General features: G+C 51.1%; 1 protein-coding gene across 1 annotated transcript in view; it reads right to left on the bottom strand.

The window, feature by feature from the left end:
• AKAP1 (A-kinase anchoring protein 1) overlaps nt 1-16,393 on the bottom strand; it is a 32,554-nt gene extending 16,161 nt beyond the window's left edge. The window contains exon 1 of the mRNA XM_027087137.1: nt 16,208-16,393. The gene's annotated coding sequence lies outside the window, so the exon portion shown is untranslated. The remainder of the gene's footprint in view (nt 1-16,207) is intronic.
• Nucleotides 16,394-20,361: the final 3,968 nt, after the last annotated feature.

Here is a 20,361-nt window from a genome sequence, read left to right as displayed (position 1 = left end):
AAAAAAAAAAAAAAAAAAAAAAAAAAACTACAATGAGGTATCACCTCACACCGGTCAAAATGGCCATCACCAAAAAATCTACAAACAATAAATGCTGGAGAGGGTGTGGAGAAAAGGGAACCCTCTTGCACTGTTGGTGGGAATGTAAATTGATACAGCCACTATGGAGAACAGTAGAATAGAAAAACAGAATTACCATATGACCCAGCAATCCCACAACTGGGCATATACCCTGAGAAAACCATAATTCAAAAAGACACATGCACCCCAATGTTCACTGCAGCACTAATTACAGGTCATGGAAGCAACCTAAATGCCCATTGACAGATGAATGGATAAAGAAGATGTGGTACATATACATACAATGGAATATTACTCAACCATAAAAAGGAACGAAATTGGGTCATTTGTAGAGACGTGGGTGGACCTAGAGACTGTCATACAGAGTGAAGTAAGTCAGAAAGAGAAAAACAAATATCGTATATTAATGCATATATGTGGAATCTAGAAAAATGGTACAGATGAACCTGTTTGCAAGGCAGAAATTGAGACACAGATGTAGGGAACCAATGTATGGACACCAAGGGGGGAAAGTGGCGGGGTGGCATGAATTGGGAGATTGGGACTGACATATATACATTATTATGTATAAAACAGATAACTAATGAGAACCTGCTATATATAGCACAGGGAACTTGACTCCTCTTTGCTGTACAGCAGAAACTAACACAACACTCTAAAACAACTATATCCCAATTAAAAAAAAACAAAACACCTTGATGATCCTACCCTATGACCCAGAAATCCCACACCTGGAATCTTTCCTTAAAAAAATACCACAGGCAGATGTCTATATAAGAGTGCTCACCGGGGTACCATTTGAAACAAGACTCAAAGCAACGGCTGCTCAATCTATTGTAGACTCCATGGTCATACCAGTTTTGGAAAATGAAGCTGATTCTCCTGTACTGACATGGAAAACTTGCCATGATACAGAAAATAAAAGCAGTAGACCACTGTGGGTATGTGATGTCTATGTCCACATAAGCCCATGGAAAAACTGGGAAGGATCCAGGCCAAGCCTTTCAGCTGTGGAAGAGGGGAAGGTTTGTACATTGATCTTGTATCCTACAAACCCTCCCAAACTTGTTTTTTTCCTTATCTGCAAATAGGGATAGTCTTCCCTTTTTCCTTTTGGAAAGAGAGAGTTTTAAATTTCTTTAACAGAGATCCTCCAACTTGGCTGCCCACCAGCATCACTTGGGAGGCTTTTAAAATCTCACAGTGGTACCCAGAACAATTACATCAGAACCTGAGGGTGAAACCTGGGCATCGGGTTTGTTTTTTTTTCCCACTGTGCAGTCAAGTTGGGGAAGTCACTGTTCTGGAACAACCTGCACACGCCCGCAAAAAGGTGGTGGCAGATTATGGAGATTTGCTTTCTGTTCGACGTCCTTCACATAAAAATAAATAAATAAATAAAATGAAATGTGAGAAGGAAAAGAGGTTACGGGGGACGGGCACACTCAGGATAAGGCCCATTATCAGGAAATCAAGTCCCACCCAACAGATCACCTGCCACAGGAAGTGGGGCTGGGGTCTGAACACAGGTTTTCTCCTCGTCAGTAAAGTTATATTCTAATTCCTTATTATTCTAATCCCATTTCAGCAGGGCTTATAGCTGTGATTCCCATAGTATTCCAGCAATTCTCTGCTCTTAGGTAAAAGACTAAATGGAATGGGATGGAGAGGAAGAAAAAGAATCCTATGTCTTAACTACCCATAGGGGGCAGTCTCCTCACTTTACACACCAAGGACCCAAGGCCACAGACTTACATTGGGGGGTGTGTGTGTGTGTGTGTGTGTGTGTGTAAGGGGGGAGTTGCTACCAAGACATAAACTGCTTCTCAAAATAGCTGGAAGAAGCCCCCCCCCTTTGGAAGTAAAAGCCAATCACAGGGGTCTGCTCTCCAGCAGGTGTCCCCATCCAACCCCCAGGATCCCAGAAGCTGGCTACACTACAGTAAGGCAGAGGCCCAACACAAACCACCAGTCTAGCTCTGGTTCTGCACTCCACGAGGTCCACACCGCGACCCAGACCACAGCCCACCACGCCCCTGGCCTCCCCTGCGGCCTCATCTGTTCCGTTCCCAGCCCCAGTTCAGATTGAACGCACAGAACCAGACACCTGGGGCCAGGACACGTGTTCCCTGCCTGCTGCTCTGTAGCCCAGGGACACCGCTGCCACCTGCCCACCTAACCCTGCCAGCCGAGCTCGGTCCCCAAGAGACTAAGGCACAAGCCCCCGGATCCACCATCTATAGCCCCCCCACCGCCCCCCAACAGGCTACTCAGCTAATGACAGCTCAGGAGACACGTTCTGCATTTCCAAGCCAGACAAATACCCCGTTGTTGTGCCAGAAGGGCCTCAGAGAAGGGGGGTGATGCTGCCACCGTGAAGCAGTGTCAGCCACCCCACAGGACCCTGAATGTCCCACCTGATCCCAGTGGCCACCACTCACCCCAGGGACTAGCGCTGGGGCGCCAGGAGCTGCTGCTTCTACGTGGGGAGCAGCAGTGGCCCCTCTTCTCCACGCCCACAGGGACAGGAACCGCCCGACAGGGAGAGCTCCAGGCGCTTGAGAAAAGAAGTATGAGATCCCCAGAAAGAAGGGGAACACAGGGCTCGTGTACTTTTTCCCAGCAACCAGGGGACCGTGAATAGCCTCAGGAGCCAGCTCCACCGAGAACAGAGCCAGGGGCCGCCGGGATCAGCAGACACCCCACCCAAAGGTGGCGGGTTCAGGAGGCTAGTGGGTTTCACCAAGGGCGCGGCGGCCTGGGGGCACCTCACGGGGAGTCCCACTTCTCACGAGTCAAGGAAAGTCCCTCACTTCCTCGGCCCTTCAACTTGGAAGGGCCCTACCTGAGCCAATTCACTCAGACAGACTTGTGCATCGGTAAGGCACCGTTTTCCCTGCTCCACCCGGTCTGATAGGCCTGGACAGGGGGTGCAGGATGTACCCACCTTCCCTGAATCCTGAAGGGGCTGCCTTCACGCACACACACAGCGGCAGCCCTCACGAGGCCCGCTGCTACCTTCCTTCTCTGGGCACAGACTCATGTATGAGCTGCTCTCTTTGCCCTGGTTTTGTGTGCATGTGGTTTTTTTTTTTTCTTTTTTAAACCTGAACCTCTGAAGAGGTTTGTAGTGGCATTTAACACTGGAGGTCTAACGGCCTTCACACTCGCTCACTAGTGAAGATGGCCTCCTCCCCCAGGGCCTCCCACCCCAGGCCCAGGACACTCAGGCGCAGGAAAAACCTTGCAGAAGAATGCAGAGCCGGCCCTAGCACTGGTGGGGAGGAGACCTGGCTATTTTGAATCTGGCTGCCTGCTTATTTTTAGCAGGTCCATTTGCTGGGAAATAGATGCAGGCTGGCTGGCCGCCCAGTGGTCACACAGAGCTCAATGCAGGCAGGTGCCACAGCCCCCCAAGGCTGCAGCATTCACCTGGGTCAGTCCAGGTCCTAAGAAGACGTCTTCCTTCTCCCAGAGGAGCAGGCAGCTTCTCAGAACAGCTTACCTCTGGAGAAGTAATGGTCTCACTCCCAAGCGTGATGACCAGGGCAGTCACTGCAGTCTAGAGCCTTCTGCTAAATAAGAAGGCAGATCTTTGCGAGATTTACTAAACGAGAAAACAAAGAGTGTTGGTTCCATTAAATCAATTTGGCTGTGGTTATTGTGGGAAAAGAGCTGCGTGTGATTAATGATGGGGGGGGAAATCGACCCTAAAACAAGAGCTTAGGGGGCCAAGAGCCTTACAAGTCCAGTGTGGGCTTGGGCCTGGCCAGTGAAGCCAGATCTACTCTATGATCCGGGTCTTAGTTGCGGCATGCATGCGGGATCCAGTTCCCCGACCAGGGATCGAACCCAGGCCCCCTACAATGGGAGCGCAGAGTCTTACCAGCGGGCCACCAGGGAAGTCCCTACTCTGTGTTCTGAGTGGGCTTTTAAACACTCTCCAAGAAATCTGAACATTTCTTCCATTATTCCAGCATTACATGTTCACTTTTGCTGAAGACGGTCCCTGGGTGTTCACCAACAGGGGGCGCAAGACAGCCCATCTCTGGAGTGTCCAGCACATCAAATTCTTGCTAAGGGGCTTCCCCTCTTGAAGGGGGCCTTCCAAGGACAGGGAACAGCTACATGACTCAGAACCTAAAGCCTAGCACTTGCTGCCGCTGCATTCAGAGAATAACGGCAGGCTGCTGGCTGGGCCCATGTCGTCCCCCACCTGCCCCCCACCCCAGAGGTCTTTACAAGACTACAAGGGTGTCTCTGGGTTTGTACAGGATGCATTTACCCAATTCCTCATCAGGTTGAGCTTCCGCACATACAAATACGTTTAAGTCGCTGCAAGAAAACGCTTCTGGCCACCAGAAGCTCACAGTCCGGATGGAGGAATCTCTCTCTCTCACACACAGATGCACCGAGCTGAGCCTGACTTCGGAAGTGGGCAAAGAGAACACAAGGAGGCTGTCTCAAGGAAGGCCATGACTTCCTTAGGCTGTAATGGTGGGCTAACAGCATAAATTAAGGTTCTAAACCCAAGATGCCTTGGGGGGGTGGAGCGCGCAGCAGAGTAGAGCAGGATAAGTCCGGGAGCTGGAGCCGAATGGCTGGCAGGGCCGGACAAATGGTGTTTGACCTCTGCTGTCAGGACAACGGGAAGAAGCCGTGGCAGCTGTGGCACGGTCAAAGCAGAGCAGGTCACAAGAGGCAAAGGCCTGAGCCGCCCCCGAGGGGGGACTGCAGTCCAGGACTGGTGGCCACTTAAGGCACAGGGGGCCCCTGAGCGCTGGAAACGTGACCAGTGTTGACTGGGGGACTGAATCTTAAAGTTTATTTGATGTTAATGTACATCTTAAACAGCCACATACAGCTGGTGGCTACCTAGTGGACAGCGCAGTGCTAGGTGGTGTCCCCGAAGACCTGAAGGAAACACAAGGGCTGGATAAACGCTGCAACGGCCAGCGCCTACCTTGCTGAGCAGAGCATGGTCCTGCCCCTGGGGGTGGGGGACGATGGTGAGCTGGGCCACTGACCCTCAGCAGCATGGCTGGGGCCCAGGAATCACAGCGCTGGGGCCATGCCTCAGGCGGCTGGTCTCGCCCAGCCGTGTTCACAGGGTTGTTACCTTCATCCTTAGGGGCCTGGATGGGCTGTGACTCATGTTGGCACCCTAAAGACTCCAAATTAGCTCACAGTGAGGACTGTCCCCCACACCCTCCATTGTGATGGCCCAGCACAGCGGCCAGGGGAGCTAGACCAACCACACTGCCCGTTCTGGGTGGACCAGCTGTCCCACGAAAGTCACAGAACACTTCCAGTCTGCTTTCCGGGAGACCAGAGGCTTCGCCCAGTAACATCTGGGTGGGAGAACCTGCTCACTGAAGCCTCCTCCAACCAAAGCGGAAACTCGGGGTCCAGTACCTGAGCTCCAGGTAAGAAGAGTCAGAAGCAAAAAAATCCCATCTGGACATGGTCTCAAATTAAGAGCTCTTCCTCCTCCAGCTCAATTGAAAATTAAACTTCCACTTAGGAAAACTCGAGAAATCAGGGACCCACGCAGGGTTAACTGCCCAACCTCTCTCCTCCTCCTCTGACCAAACCCACAGCCATCCAGTCTCACCAGGCTTCAGATGATATGGGAAAATCAGCATCTCCTACAAAGGACTTCCCATTGCTTCCCTTGGGGGTAGGGATGTGGTTCTTAAAAACGTGAAAGACTATGTCACATCCATCCTGCCCCTTATCCCTGGCTCCTGGCAACCTTCTTGCTTTACAAGTGAATTCTGACAGGTTTCTGAGGACAGTGATAGAGCAGGGGCCAGGAAACTGTTCCCAGGCACATGGAGTTCCCACCCATGACCACAGAACACAAGACTGCCCAAAAGGTATGCAGGTGTGCTCTGACAACACGCTCACCTGAAAGCTAATAAGGACGGCATGTGCCTTCAGAAGGAATCAGAAAAGATGCTGCTATGAGGCAAAAGACCCTTCCCACCACCATCTCGGGTGGGAAAAGCAAAGAGGTAAGACAATGGCTTTCCAAATGGCAGACAGTGCAATATGACCAATCCCATAAAGGCACATAACGTAATTTCTACTCAACAAACATTCATCGGTACCAACAGAGTACAGAGCTCGGTGCGACACAGACAGGAATCAACAAACGCACTGCCCTCTTTCAAGACTTTCAATTCCTTTGGGGGCAAAACCCCCAATGACCTCTGCTCCAGTGGGCCTGGTACTGCCACCCTCTGCCACAGCCCAAAAGTCAGGCAAATGTCCTGGCTGGGCCAGGGGGCGGCGGTAGGAATCAGGCTGCCAGACACCCCAAATTAGGATGTTCTAGTGTCCTGGGGTGAGAGATGAAAGGACGTCAGCCTTAATGGCAGTGCCATGGGAGCCAAGGGGGCGGGGGTGCCCCCTTCAGCATGCAGACTTTCATTCTCACCACGACTTGGTACCCAGGTCCAGATCCCCTCTCATTTCAACTACTCCTGAAGTAAAGGCCGGCCTTTTGCTGGTGTGGCAGAAGGGACCTGGGGGCCTGGTTGTCTCTGCCGTCTTTCCACCAACCCTCAGCCTTCAGCTGCACGGCTCCAACCCCTGCCTTCAAAGGGGCTTGTCCTTGGGCACAGATCAGCATGCTTCTGGTTGGCTGCCCACCCTCGCACACTTTCTCACCAAGACGAGGGAGTAAAACAAGAAAGGAGGGGGCACCAATCCAGGAAGCAACACAAGAGAAGGGGAGAAGGAAGTCCCAGGATGCAGGGGAAGCAGAGCCAGGGGACCGGGGATGCTTCCCAGGAGCGACTCGGAACTGCTGAGTCTGCAGTAAGTTTAAGCACGAGAGGAGCTTCCCGAGAGGAGCTTCCGGGCAATCGACCCGCAGTGGCCAAGGCCCAGGGGTGAGTCAGAGAACTGGTGAGACATACAAAGAAAACCAAGCTAAGGAAACAAAGGAAATTAACTAGGAGAAGAGAAGGGAGGGGGGAGACAAGAAAGGAAATAGGATTGCAGCCATAGCAATATTTAGATCACAACACTGTCATGTGACCAAATGTTGGGTTACCTCTATACTGAGAGGATGAGGGGGGAAAAAGTGTAGGAATGGGCCAAGTCCTTATCTTGCAGAGCAGAAAAACAAAACAGATAATATTTTTAAAAAGGAAGGAAGGAAAAAAAGGAGTAGTATACTATTTAGAAATACAGTCAGCCCTCCCTGTCTGTGGATGCAGAACCCGAGGACAGAGGCTGTAAGGGATTTGAGCATCCGCAGATTTTGCTTATCTGCGGGGGTCCTGGAACAAACGCCCCAGGAGACCAAGAGTCAACTGTGTAGAGGTAAGTGGCAGGGAGGCCGGCTGCCTCTAGAAGAGAACAGGACAGGGTGGGGAAGCACTCCAAGCAAAGGGCTGTTCTTTCAAAGCTTACCAGAGTCAAAAGTCAAATCTGTCTACAAGCAACGCTTTGACAGAAAATTAATACGTTCTTAAGTATTACCTACAATGGATGCTCTACTACCATACAACTTTATGTTTCTTGTTAACCATTGTAACAAATATGTATTAGTGCCAATTCATCTTTTTTTTTTTTTTTTTTACGGTACGTGGGCCTCTCACTGCTCTGGCCTCTCCGTTGCGGAGCACAGGCTCCGGACGCGCAGGCTCAGCGGCCACGGCTCACGGGCCCAGCCGCTCTGCAGCATGTGGGATCTCCCCGGACCAGGGCACGAACCCATGTCCCCTGCATCAGCAGGCGGACTCTCAACCACTGAGCCACCAGGGAGGCCCCCAATTCATCTATGCACAAACTTATACTGCTTTATTTTCCCATAATAACTGATACCAACCTTCCTTCAGAAAACCCCCAACTGCCCCGCTGACATACAGTAACACTCAGAAAGAGAACATGCTTACTGACAGCTAGACCCTTTCAGAGACAAGGCATATGATCCCCCCACCCCGGTGAGGTCACACCAACCCCCCAGGGCTAGCCATTTAATAAAGATTTTAATACCCACAGCGAGCCAGGTTCCACTGGGGTTGGGGGCAGGGAGGTGGGGGAGCCCTCCGGAAGCAAAGGTAGAAGGAGGGGTAGGGAGTCACATTTCAGATGAGATAATACCGCAAAGAAGCCGGAACCTGCAGCCTCTCTCAACAGATTCAGACAGCTGAGCCCTAGGCATCCCCTGCACGTAATGAATTAACCAGACTCCTGTGCATCCAGAATGGTACTAGTTGGGAGAGCTGAGAAAGCCAATCACTTTCTGTGTTGCGTAGATTAAACGAGGAACCCAGGCTGACGAAGGCTGGATCAAGTGTGCCTGGGAGAGGGGGAGCTTTAGACAGAATGGTCAAGGAAGGTCTCTCTGCAGAGGTGGCAGGAGAGTGAACAGCAAGGAGCGGCTCTGCCAAGATCCTGAGAGGACAGGGAAAGGAGAGGGGGAGAAGGTTCCAGCGGGGAGAAGACGTGCCAACAACCTAAGGCAGGAACAAGCCTGGCTGACTCAAGAGACAGCAAGAAGGGGAGGCAAAGACGAGGCTGGAGGGCCGCTGCCAGAGAAACTGCTCCCCAGCATCGCTGCGCAGAAGCCACGCTGAAGGTTAAGAACCTGGAAGACCAGGTTCACCCAACTCCCTCCAGAGAGGGGGACCGACTTGCCCGAAAAGCCAGGGGACTGTAGTTTCTGAATGAACAGAAGTCGACTGCAGCGTCCGCTCCAGGACAGAGTGCCTCTGTGGCTGGTAGCATGGCAGGCACGTACTGTGTGAGCCAACGGAGGTTCGCTCTGAGTTCTCAGCGAATGCATCTGCCAGGAAGCCCTGGGGTTGTTAGCCCTGGAGGACCGCAGCTAAGCCCTCACCCACAGTGCCTCCACACCCTCAAGTGCATCTGTCCCAATAAGGTGGCCCAGCCCCCCTCTGGGGGTGGGGGTGGGGTTGCGGATGGAGGACAGAGACAGACACACACACACACAGAAGTCCCTGCCACTTCTTTGAATCGGACTTTGCGAAAACAACCTTGTTCTCCAGCCAACGTAAACCATAGGCAACAGAGGACCTTATATGGCTCTAAGCTTTCTTAATCAGAAACAAGAGAGATGGGCTGGAGCTGGCAGCTCCAAGTTAGAGGGAAGAAGGGACAAGAAAGGGGGGAGAATGGAGGGCAGCGAGGAACAAAACTTGTTTGTCAAACCCCTTTTTCGTATCTCTTCAGCCTCAGTGGCTTCCCAGTAAGAATTCCTGCTGAAGGGCATGGGTTTGCCTTCTCTCGTGGTTTTATTTTGGCTTAAGTCAGAGGATGCCAGTTATGAGGCTGCCGCGGATTCATAGTTTTACAGAGTTTTTAGTGGCCTGTCCTCAGGCTGGGTGACTTCCCACGAAGACAGAACTAATGTGATTTCCTGAGAAATCGGCTGCTGGGTCGTCCTTCCCTAGGACAGCAATCCTGACCTAGGAGTGCCGGCTCACTGGGCTGCCTCGGTCACATGCCTGCCTGGCCCGGGAGGCAGGGGTGGGTCCTTGCCACAGGTCCAGATAGAAAAAGCAGCCCAGGGACCTCTTAAGTGACCGCACACACATACACACCCCCCATGACAGTCTCTAGGGTGGCTTTATTCTCCTTCCTCCCCTGATCAGGAGAGGCAGCAGCTCTGGCACCAGGACCTGCCCCGTACACTGAAGCCACATGCACTTGGCCCTCCTAAAGGATACCACCTGCTAAAAATAGCATGATAGCACATGCTTGGCTGGGCGGGCCTCACCAAAGTCAAAGGACAAAGCAAGGAGGTTAGTCTCAGCATGGCCTCTCCTCACTAGAGACAGAGCTCACGCCCATCCCAGTGCAGCTCAGGGCAAGCCACTCCTCTCTCTCAGGAGGGGCAGGAAGGGGGAGGGGCAGGAGATCTGTCTTCCCAGCCAAGGCTGGAGGGAAGGGGGCGGGGACAGGGCAGCGTGCTGAGAGCTGAGGGCTGGGCTTGAAGGGATCCTGCTGCCTGCTCCAACAGGGAGCAAGCCAAGCTACTCTCAGGCGATGGCCTGTTGAGGCCAGGGGATGGTCTCGAAACCCTGTGTGAGGTCTGACAGGCCACACTATTACTAGCCAGGGAATGAGTGACTTTAAGGCTGCCTTTTCAACCAGGTGATCAAACTAGCCAGAGTCTCTAGAGCAGTTTTCCAGGCCCTAAGGCATGGTTATGCAGCTCGAAGGCACTGGCCGGTTGCACAATTCTGATAAAACACTTGCCTTAAAGATCCTTAACTTCTGTTTCCTGTAAAATGATAACATCCAAAGAAATGGGATACAAATACCTCCCTCCTAGGGCTGAATGAGGCTGTAATGACCTAACAGTCTGACTCAGTTTGTGGGATTTTATTCTTTTAAAAACCCAGTTTCACTTTCTGGATGAGGATGGAGGGGTAATGGGGCAGTTAACAAGAAACAGCCTCTAAGCAGGGAGCTAGAGATACTGAACCCTGATCTAAGCCCCAAGACTGCCCAGTCCTGTGCCCTGGGATCAGCTTACCTTCCTTAGGGCCTCTGTTTCCACATACACAAACTAGAAATTCTTTTTTTTTTTTAATTAATTAATTTATCTTTGGCTGCATTGGGTCTTCATTGCTACGCACGGGCTTTCTCTAGTTGCTACTCTTCATTGTGGTGCGTGGGCTTCTCATTGCAGTGGCTTCTCTGGTTGTGGAGCACGGGCTCTAGGCGCGAGGTGCTTTAGTAGTTGTGCCTCGTGGGGTCAGTAGTTGTGGCTCGTGGGCTCTAGAGTGCAGGCTCAGTAGTTGTGGCGCACGGGCTTAGCTGCTTCTCAGCATGTGGGATCTTCCCAGACCAGGGCTCGAACCCGGTCCCCTGCGTTGACAGGCAGATTCGTAACCACTGCGCCACCAGGAAAGTCCACAAACTAGGAATTCTTAACCTCACAGGATTGAGAGAGAATAAAAAGGGAATAACGTGCAAAAACCCTGCCAAATTATCAGGTATAGGGTAGGTACTCAGTAAGTGTCTGTTATGCATCTTCTGCTGTCGGGGTCCAAAAAAAGAGTTCACATTATATGCCAAAGGCCAGTCTAGTAGGGTTCAAACTAAGCACACCCAGGACTAGATGAGGGGCATCTGGAAATAGAGCGCGCTCCCCAGAGCCGGCTCCACACCAACACTTTGGGATCCCCACTGGGGACCAACTCTCCCCGAGGCCTTCAGTAAAGCCAGGCCTCCTAACACTGAGAATGGACCGGAGGAGCAGAATGAAAATGACGCTTGTCCGCAAGGTGTCTGCAACCTGGTTCAGCAGAGGGCCCACACTGAGACCTGCAGGAAGTCATCAGGTGAGTGAAGGACCAAAGAGCAAGTCTCCTGACGTAACGACCAAGCCAGTGAGCACTGGCCTTGGAGAAGCAGCGAGGACCTTTACACTGATAAACAGGCTCTCAAGCGAAAACGGCTTTCCAAAGGCTTAGCGTCTGGCCCCTTCACTTCACACTCCCATCCCCAGACCCCTCACTACACTCCTTTCTCAAACTGTTTCATATTGATCACTGCCCTCCAAGCTGGCAGACCGGAACTTGCTCTGAACATGCCATGGAGAGGACTGATAAATAACTTGTCACCAAAGCTGTTGGGTGTGTGGAATATGGAAGACTAAGCCCAAACACATGATGCTTTACAAGGCGAGACAATGAAGCTTTTAGAGTTGGGCAAAGAACTAAGTCCAGTGCTGTCCAACAGAGCTTTATGTGATGATGAAAATGTTCCAGAACCTGCACTGTCCAGTACTGCAGCCACCGGCCACATGAAGCTACTGAGCACTTGAAATGTGACTACTGTCACCAAGGAACTAATTTTTTAATTTTACTTAATTAATGCTTTAAAAAAGTTATATTTAACTAGCTATTTAACTAGCTACACATAACTAGTAGCTACCCTATAGGACAAGGCAGCTCTAGACCCTCAACCCTGAAGACAGACTGAGGAGAATAAAGATATTGTAAAAAATAAAAATATTTAGTACAGTAGCACCTTAGAGTTAAATGAACTTCAAATGCACCTAAAACAGTGGGTTGTCATTTTTTTCTTAGACTTTGGCTTGTACTACCCAGGCACCCCCAGCCCAAACACACCCTGCCTCCCATACACAACCTGCGGCAACTCTACCTCCCAGCAGCCCTAAGGGGCTGACTAACTCCAGGGGTTAGTCAGATTGTGCTCTTAGGGGCACAGTCTGAATGCCTTTGATGTTGACCGATCTTCTTTCACCAGCTAAAGAAACTAAGACCCTGAGGGCCAACAGACCTGCCTGGAACTCCAGCCAGGTTTCAACCCTGAAAGCGGCACCCAGATCTCAACCTCCACTCCACCCACAACCCCCAATCCAGGGCTCTTGCTAGCTAAGTCCAGGGTGAAACAAGCCTCATCAGCCCTCAGCACTGCATACCTTTACTTCCAGAACTCTTCTGAGGCCCTGCTTTGTTCCTAAGTACACGGGCCTCAGTGAGGACCGGCTAAGTGAAGGCAGCCAGGCTGTACGACCAGATGGGGACAGAATGTTTACTGTCAACTGTTGCAAACTTATCAAACCGAGCTGCAGAGACACTCAAGGTGGCAAGAACTGGACAGAACAAAGACCACTTAGCAGAACCATTGAGGAGGAGGAAAAGGACACCTCGAAAGTTCCTTATAACTGAAAGTCAGTCCTCAGAATGCTGAAAGATAACACACATTCCTTTACTGCAACAATCTGCTTAGAAAGCAACAGAAAGATTAGGTGAAAAGCCCATGGACTTGATGACTCCTTGTCCTTCTCACAAAAGCCCTCTAGTTCAAGTCCAAACCCACACTTGTCGGTGTCTCTATCCCTCTATTTGTATTTTTTATTAGCCACTGAAACAATCCCGAATGAACTCTAGCGTCACCCTCCTCAACTGCACTCAGAGGTGTCAGGATTAAAGGATTAGGGAGGCGTTTGCTTGTAACTCACCTCCCAGAGTAACTATCAAGGAAGAGGTGTCCCCTAAATTTTAGTTTCCATGTCCCCACCAGCTATTTCTCCAGCTACTCTGTCCTACCCGAAACACTGTCACTGTTTTACACGGCCCAAGTTTAAAACTAGGTACGAGGGCCAGCAGGTTTGCTCGGTGGAAATGCCACACACAATGGGTACTTGATGTTAAACGATCAAAGGTGAAACCTGTGTGAGACATTACACCAGAAAGGGATGTGGAAGAAACAACCTGCCCTAGAAATGAAGGTTTAGGATTAAAATACATCCCACAAAGATCAGCAACTCAAATAGCATGAAATGATTTCAGCGGGCTAAGAGGCCCGTAAGGACCCACCACCACCTGCCCAGAGCAGAGGGAAACTCCCTAGAAAGGTAAGCTGAAGGTACTAAGTCACACCCAAAACTTCCCCACAAGAGCACAGCGGTCCAGACTGCAGAGAAGCCCATTCATTCTTGACTCACAGGGAAGATGAGGAAGGAGGAGCCTGGGGAGAATGGGCTGGAAGGCACCAGCTCACCAGGCACATGGGGTGCTGTAGGCTTGAGCCAGGAGGCTGGCTGGCAAAGTGTGGGGAAGCCAATTTGTTTTCCCCCTCCTTCCAACCAAGTTTCCAGGTCAGAGGTTGGGGAGTAGGGTACTTTTATTAGAATTCAAGTCACTTAACAGATTCAAGGGAAACTTAAAGTCAGTCTCAGAGACTCTTTAAGAAAGAGGGGAAAAAAAAGAAATCAATGCTTGAGCACCCATCATGTACCAGGCACAGTGCCATGCCCCACGAATATTATCTTAATTTGTCTTTAGGATGGGAGAACACTGAAAAGCCTAAAACTAGCCTTCACCCACAAACGATGGTTATGACCTGGCCTGGGTTCAAAGCCCAAGAATAATTGGGGTTACCAGGTAGAGCAAAACAAATGACTTTAAAATATTGATGCTGAGCAACCTTATACTGGAGACACATCCCCGTGGCACCTGAGCAGCCACTTCCAACAGACACCTTCACTGCCGCCCTGCAGTGGCCAAGTCTGAGTGTACTTCCTAGAAACAGCTGGGAGGAGGAAATGATATTCACACAAAGGGCTCCAGCTAGACACTCACAGGCTGGGAGGGGATCAGTTACCTGCAACTTCTGGGCCATCACCTGACAAAACATATGACAATAGAGCCTATTTAATCCAGGTAGGCACAAAGGCTTCAAAGATTTGCATACTTGTAGGACGCAGAGAACCTACTCTAGCCTAGGGCCATTCTTCATCCGAGAATATACCCAGGAATTACTACCCAGAACCCACAAAACTAGTTTTGAGGTTCAAGAGGAAAGGTTCAACACAAGTCAGAAAAGCTCCCCCAAAATTACTTCACTTGCTTCCAGTGCTGAGAAAATCTTAAATAATCAGCAGGCGAACCACCTGAACTTCAAGAAAAGAGGAACTGATAAATGGTCAAATCATGCTGCCCTCTCTGCATTTCAAAGATGCTCTGTACCTTTAAGAGCAAAGAGGGTGGGTGGTGCTTACTAAGAGCCCAAACTTCTAAATAGAATTTAAAAAAAAAAAAAAAAAACTAATCCGGGAAGGACTTAGTTACAATAACAGGGTAGCAAAGTAAGGTCACTAGCTGCCAGAATTAATAGCTTCTTGTGAATGGTGCTTCTTGATCAATAATTTCGACAAAGGGGGTGGGGGGCTTGGATAGCAAACCAACAGATATGACTGTACCAAGTGTCCAGCAACCCAGATTTCCCTGCAGGAAATAAATTTAAACACCAAGCAGCCTGAACTTCATAGGGGAAAGATGGCTAGTTGAACCTAATTGTCTTGCCCACACACCCTACCCGACCTGAGAGGCCTCCTCTCACACCTGGAGTTAAGTGCACCGGGTTTGTGTTAGTAGAGGCCGGGGGGCAAGAAGGCGCCAGCCAACCTCTGCATCTCCGCGGAGAAGGGAGACCGCGAAACGCCCAGGGCTTCCAAGCAGTCCCAGGTCTATTCGGCACCACCTAACACACCAACAGCTCCTATCCGTCTCTTGTGCCTTCCTTGGAGGGGAAATGGGAGGAACCGCACCCAAGGGCACAAAATAGTAAAACTGGTGAAAGCCTGCCCAAATACACTTTGACCCAGAGCCCCGAAACCAGCGTGGTCCCTCCGGCCCGAGGACCAGAGGTGGGTGCAGGCGGAGCCCGACACGTGACCCACAAACCCGCGGGCATTAAGTCAGCGGGCACACGGGACAGGACAGCCTCCGCCTCTCCGACACCCTTTAAGGGGCTGCAAAAGCTAATCCTCTTGAGAGACACCAAGCCTTTCACATCGGGAAACGGTTTCCCTGCGCCCGCAACAAGGTTCCAATCACGACCTATCTCCTAGCTCATCCTCCCGGCTCTGCAAACCGAGCCCCTTCCCCTGGTTCGCCGCACTGAACTCCCAGGGGCAGAGAGACCAGCTCTAGTCTGCCACCGCCGGCCTCGATGGGGAGCACCCCCGGGCGATATAAAGGGGCCCAGAAGTTGGGTGAGGTTCCTGAAGTGACCAATTCAACTCAGTGGGGAAGGAGTGCCCGCAGGCCTTGGGACACTTCCTCGCCCTTGTGAACACCTGGCCCTGCCCACAGCCCGCCCGCCGGCGCCTCTCCCGGCTCAGACTGGGTACACACGACCTTTGAAAAGTAAACGCGTGTGGGGTTGGGCGACCTTGGGTGGAACGCACTCAGGTCCGTCTCTCGGGAGAGTGTGTGCGCTCGGGGAAAGTTAAGCCGCAGAGGGGCATCCCGGGCGTCGCGCCCTCGCTTCCCGCCCCCGAGGATGGTGACGCGCGTAGGGGACACCGCGCGGCTGCGGAGCGCGGCCCCAGCCAAGCACAAGCGATTTGTCAGCAAGAACCCGGCGGAGAAGGACGAGGGGGCGCGCAGGCGACGAAAGAGAAAGGGCCTGCTTGACAGCAGGCGACGGGCCGGAACCCCTCTGCACGCCCTCAGCGTCGGGAGCCTCGCACCCCGTGAGTCCTGGAGCACGCGACGCACCTTGCACCTGCACCCTAGGATCACCATCACCCCAACGGCGCCGCCCTCGGGGCCCCGGCAGGTGGTCCCCAGTTCAGCCGCTCCCTGCGGCCCCAACTTACCAGCTCCTCGGCGACCGTCAGGATGCAGAGTCCTCGCGCCGCCGCCGCCCCCTGGCCCCTCGGCCCCCGCCTCTGCCCCGCCTCAGCCCCTCTGCCAGGCCGGTCCCGCAGCGTTGCACTCCGGCCGCTCCCCCACGTGCTCACCCAGACCCGTGGAACACAGAGACATTAAATACTGAGGACGCGCAGAGACGTGCCCGCGGCGCGACGCAAGGCCCCGCCCCCCGCCCTCGTGCCCCCGCGCCTTCCCGGCTCACCTGCGCGTGCGCGCCGCCGGCCGCTCCCGCCAGCGCCTCTGCCAGCTGCGCCAGAGGGGGCGCGGTCTAGAGTGTTCCGCCAACATCCCGCCCCCGCCGCCCGCAGCCGGGCCTTGCTCAGGCTCTCGCGAGATGAGCTGTAATCTCGGCTGGGCTCGGGAGAGAGGCCTGGCTGGAGTCTTCGGAACGCCCCTCGCTCCTGCCCCACCTACGAACCTCGAAGCTCTGGACCCCTCAAGACCTGCGCGAATTCGCCCGCCTCGGGTGTGGGAGATTTCGAGGGGCCAGTTAGACCGTCTGCCTGCCTCTGTATAGAGAGGCCCCTGGAAAAGGCAAAGGGGCAAGTGATGCGCAGGGCTCCTCTTGCCTCCCTTGCCTATATATACTATATAGATAGAATATAGATCTATATTATATAGGTATATTCACTGTAATTCATCATTACATTGTACGCATGATTTAGTGATATTAATAACTGCACGATAATAACTGCGTGATGGGAGTACGTGGCACCACTCAGATGCGGCATTCTTGCGCATTTTCACAACTTGGTGATGTCAAAGTGAAACAAACTTTCCTCCAAAGGGGGTTGGGTTTTGGAATAATTCCTGCCAAGAGATAGTCATCATGATCTATCAGTGACTCCCTGAGGAAACTTGAGAAAATAAATTGCCCCCAAACAGGTGGACAGGGTGGGGGTTCCAGCTGGCCAGAGACATAGGGACTTTAAGTGAAAAGAGATCATGCTAAGAACTATTACTTGGGAACATGGTTAATCCTAACTAGTTATCAAATGCAAATTTAAATGATGATGAGATACCTATTAAGTTTAAGTTCATATATGTATATGAATCCCAATTGCATGGTGTGATTAGGGACATGAAGGAAACAATCAGGAAAGAAATAACAAGAGACCTATTTTAGGTTCTGTGGTTCAAAAAGGCCTAAGGTGAGACTTCAACTGAAACCTGCTTGATGAGAAGGAGCTGGCCTTGCAAATTGTACTTGAGAATAAGGGTTGGGGAGTATTCCAGCAGAGGCAGCAACACTGCCTGTGTTGCAGGAAACAGCGTTTGGTGAACTAGATTGGTGTGGATGGACTACAGTGAGGTGGGGAGAGTGCTAGAAAAGAAGGTTGGAGACTATAAAGGGAGGAGGGGTTTTTGGGGGGGGGCAGGGGGTGTGAGGGAACTGGACCACTTAATAAACCATAGTAAAGCTTAGATTTTCTTCTTCTCTGTTTAGCTCCCAGGCATACTTCTACCCCAGGGCCTTTGCACTTGCTATTCTCTCCAACTGGAATATTCTGCAGAGCTCAACTCCCTCATTTCTTTCAAGTCCTTTGCTCAAAGATCACCTACTCAGTCTCAGTGAAACCTTCCTTGGAGTCCCTGTTTAATAACTGTAAAGACACACACACACACACACACACACACACACACACACACACACAAAATTCCCTGTCCTTCACGCCTTCTTTATTTTTCTTCACAGCATTTACCACTATCTACATACTACATATTTCTTTTATTTCGTGAGTGGAGGCGTTGTTGAGGGTATGGCACACCGAGGGCACTCAGTAAAAATATGTTTAGTGAATGAATGGGAAGCCATTAAAGAGGGTTAAGTAGAGAGTGACACAGTATAATTTCTGTTTGGAAATGGGAGCTGTAGCTGCTGTGGAAAGAATGGACTAGAGGAACACTAGCATAGAAGCAGTGAGACCAGTTGGGAGGCTGGTACAGTGGCCCAGGTGAGAAATCATGTTGGCTGAGCCGAGAGTCATGGCAGTGAACATGAAGAGACTGCTTTGGACTCAAGACAGATTTTAGAAGTAGTAGCAACAAGACTCACTCATGTTGTTGGGGGTAAAGAAGAAGGAGCAATGCTTCCTCTGGCCTGAGTTACTGTGTGAAATGGGGTACAGTTTATTAAGATGGGGGAAGATGAGGGCAGAGAATCATTCGTTTCATTTTGGACCCATTAAGTTTGTAATGTTTTCGTAACATCCAAGTGCAAATAGTAATTAAGCTGGATATGCAAGCCTGCAGCTCAGAGGACTTGGGCTCAGAGGAGTGGATGGGAAATACAAGTATGTATTGAAAACCATGTAAAAAGTGGATATTTTAAAGACAGACAATGCCCTGGTGGTGGTGGAGGTAGGAAATATCCACAAGGAAGAAACTGAAAAATGATGCCGGGGGGTGAGACCTGGAAAGGTGGCAGGAAAAAATGGGGGGACGGAGGCAGAGGGGAGGAAGAGGAAGAAAGAGGGAGATGGAGCTATGAGTATGGTTATGAGAAGGAGGGACAGAAAGCAGGGGCAAAGAAGACGGAGATGTCAGTCATATCTATGCCTGGGGATGAGGGCAAAGCCTGCCAGGATAAAAGGAATGAGGGGAGAAAAGAGGAGAGGGAGAACGGGAACACTAGGGAAGATACAAGACTCAAGTCCAAGGGGGAAAGGTGAGAACACAGATTAACTGTAATCACAACTAGAAATCAGCCCAGCAGCTGTGGCTGAGGAGGTGACCACAAGGTCAGGGCAGTTCAGAGGTCAAAGAGTGATTCTAGTATGAGATTAGAGGATAGAGGAATGAGAAGGGAGGTGAGGATGGAATGTGAGTCTAAGAACGTGGCCATGAGGAAAATAGGATTCTATTATTAAACTCCAACATGAGCTCATAATGGGCAAAAGCCTGCTTAAGGCAGGGATTTTAAGCTAGGTTGCCCAAGCTTCTGGATGTCCATGAGCTCCCCAAAATTGCACACATAGTTTTATAAGTATGGTATTTTCTGTGGAAATAGGTTATTTTTAATATATTGCTTTTGTCTCATTAGATTAATATAACACCCCGAACAAAGTGAAACAAACCTCTCTAACTCTCCATCCCACTCCCTGTTCCCTTAAACTGCAGAAGCATTTGGTTCTGCCCCAGGACATGTGTGTCTGCAGGGAAGAATAAATGGTCTCCTTCTAGGGAAGTCAATGGACAGAGTTGGGAAGTAACAACACTAATGGCTAATGCTTAATGAGCACTTAACGCGCAGCACCGTTCACAGCACCTTATCCTAACCTCCACAAACCTCAGTCACACAGCAGCAGAGACAAAGTTTTTAACCCAAGAAATCTGGCTCGGAACCCATGGGTTAACCAGTTCACTATACTAGAGGCGGATCTAGGGATCCAGAGAGCGGTATTATACAGGAACGTGTCTGCTATAAGTTGAATTGTGCCCCCCCCCGCAAAAAGATAATGATGAAGTCCTAACCCCCAGCACCTCTGAATGTGACTTTATTTGGAAATATGGCTGTTGCAAATGTAATTAGTTGAGCTGAGGTCATAACTGGAGTAGATTGGACCCCTGATGCAATATGACTGGTGTCCTTATAAGAAGATGGCCATGCAGCTGGGAGGGTCTGAAACAGCAAGATCCGGAAGTCTCAAGTAACTGCAGACAGACCGGAACTTCCCTGGGGATGAGACATTTAGTCAAGGTGACCCACCTCTAGGAGGGATGGGGCAGAGCACATAGCACTATGGGGGCTCAGACCCCTCTCAAATTTTCCATTGCCCCCAGCCTCCGCATACCCTCTGCTATTTCTCTGGAACCATTTCCTTGCTCTATCCATTCTAAAACCTGGCAAGTTTCTTAGTCATCTCTGTCTTCTGTTTGATCAGGCATTCAGGTTTCCCATAGACTAGCACATTCTACCCAGGAGTATCACTAGTCCACCCAGTGGCATTGTGCAGATTAGGTAACAAGGGTCCCTTCCCCCAGACAGGCAGCTCTGTGCCAGGCACCATGGTGAGCACAGTGTGATAGCATAGCCTGGATTTCAGTCCCTACTTGCCCTTGGGCCGGATGCCCTTGTGCAGAACTTGACCTGCACAAC

The sequence above is a fragment of the Aethalodelphis obliquidens genome, unplaced genomic scaffold (genome assembly GCF_003676395.1).
Source record: "Aethalodelphis obliquidens isolate GAN/ISIS:26980383/991018 unplaced genomic scaffold, ASM367639v1 scaffold58, whole genome shotgun sequence".
Classification (NCBI taxonomy): Eukaryota; Metazoa; Chordata; class Mammalia; order Artiodactyla; family Delphinidae; genus Aethalodelphis; species Aethalodelphis obliquidens.
This window is presented reverse-complemented; position numbering and strand designations above follow the sequence as displayed.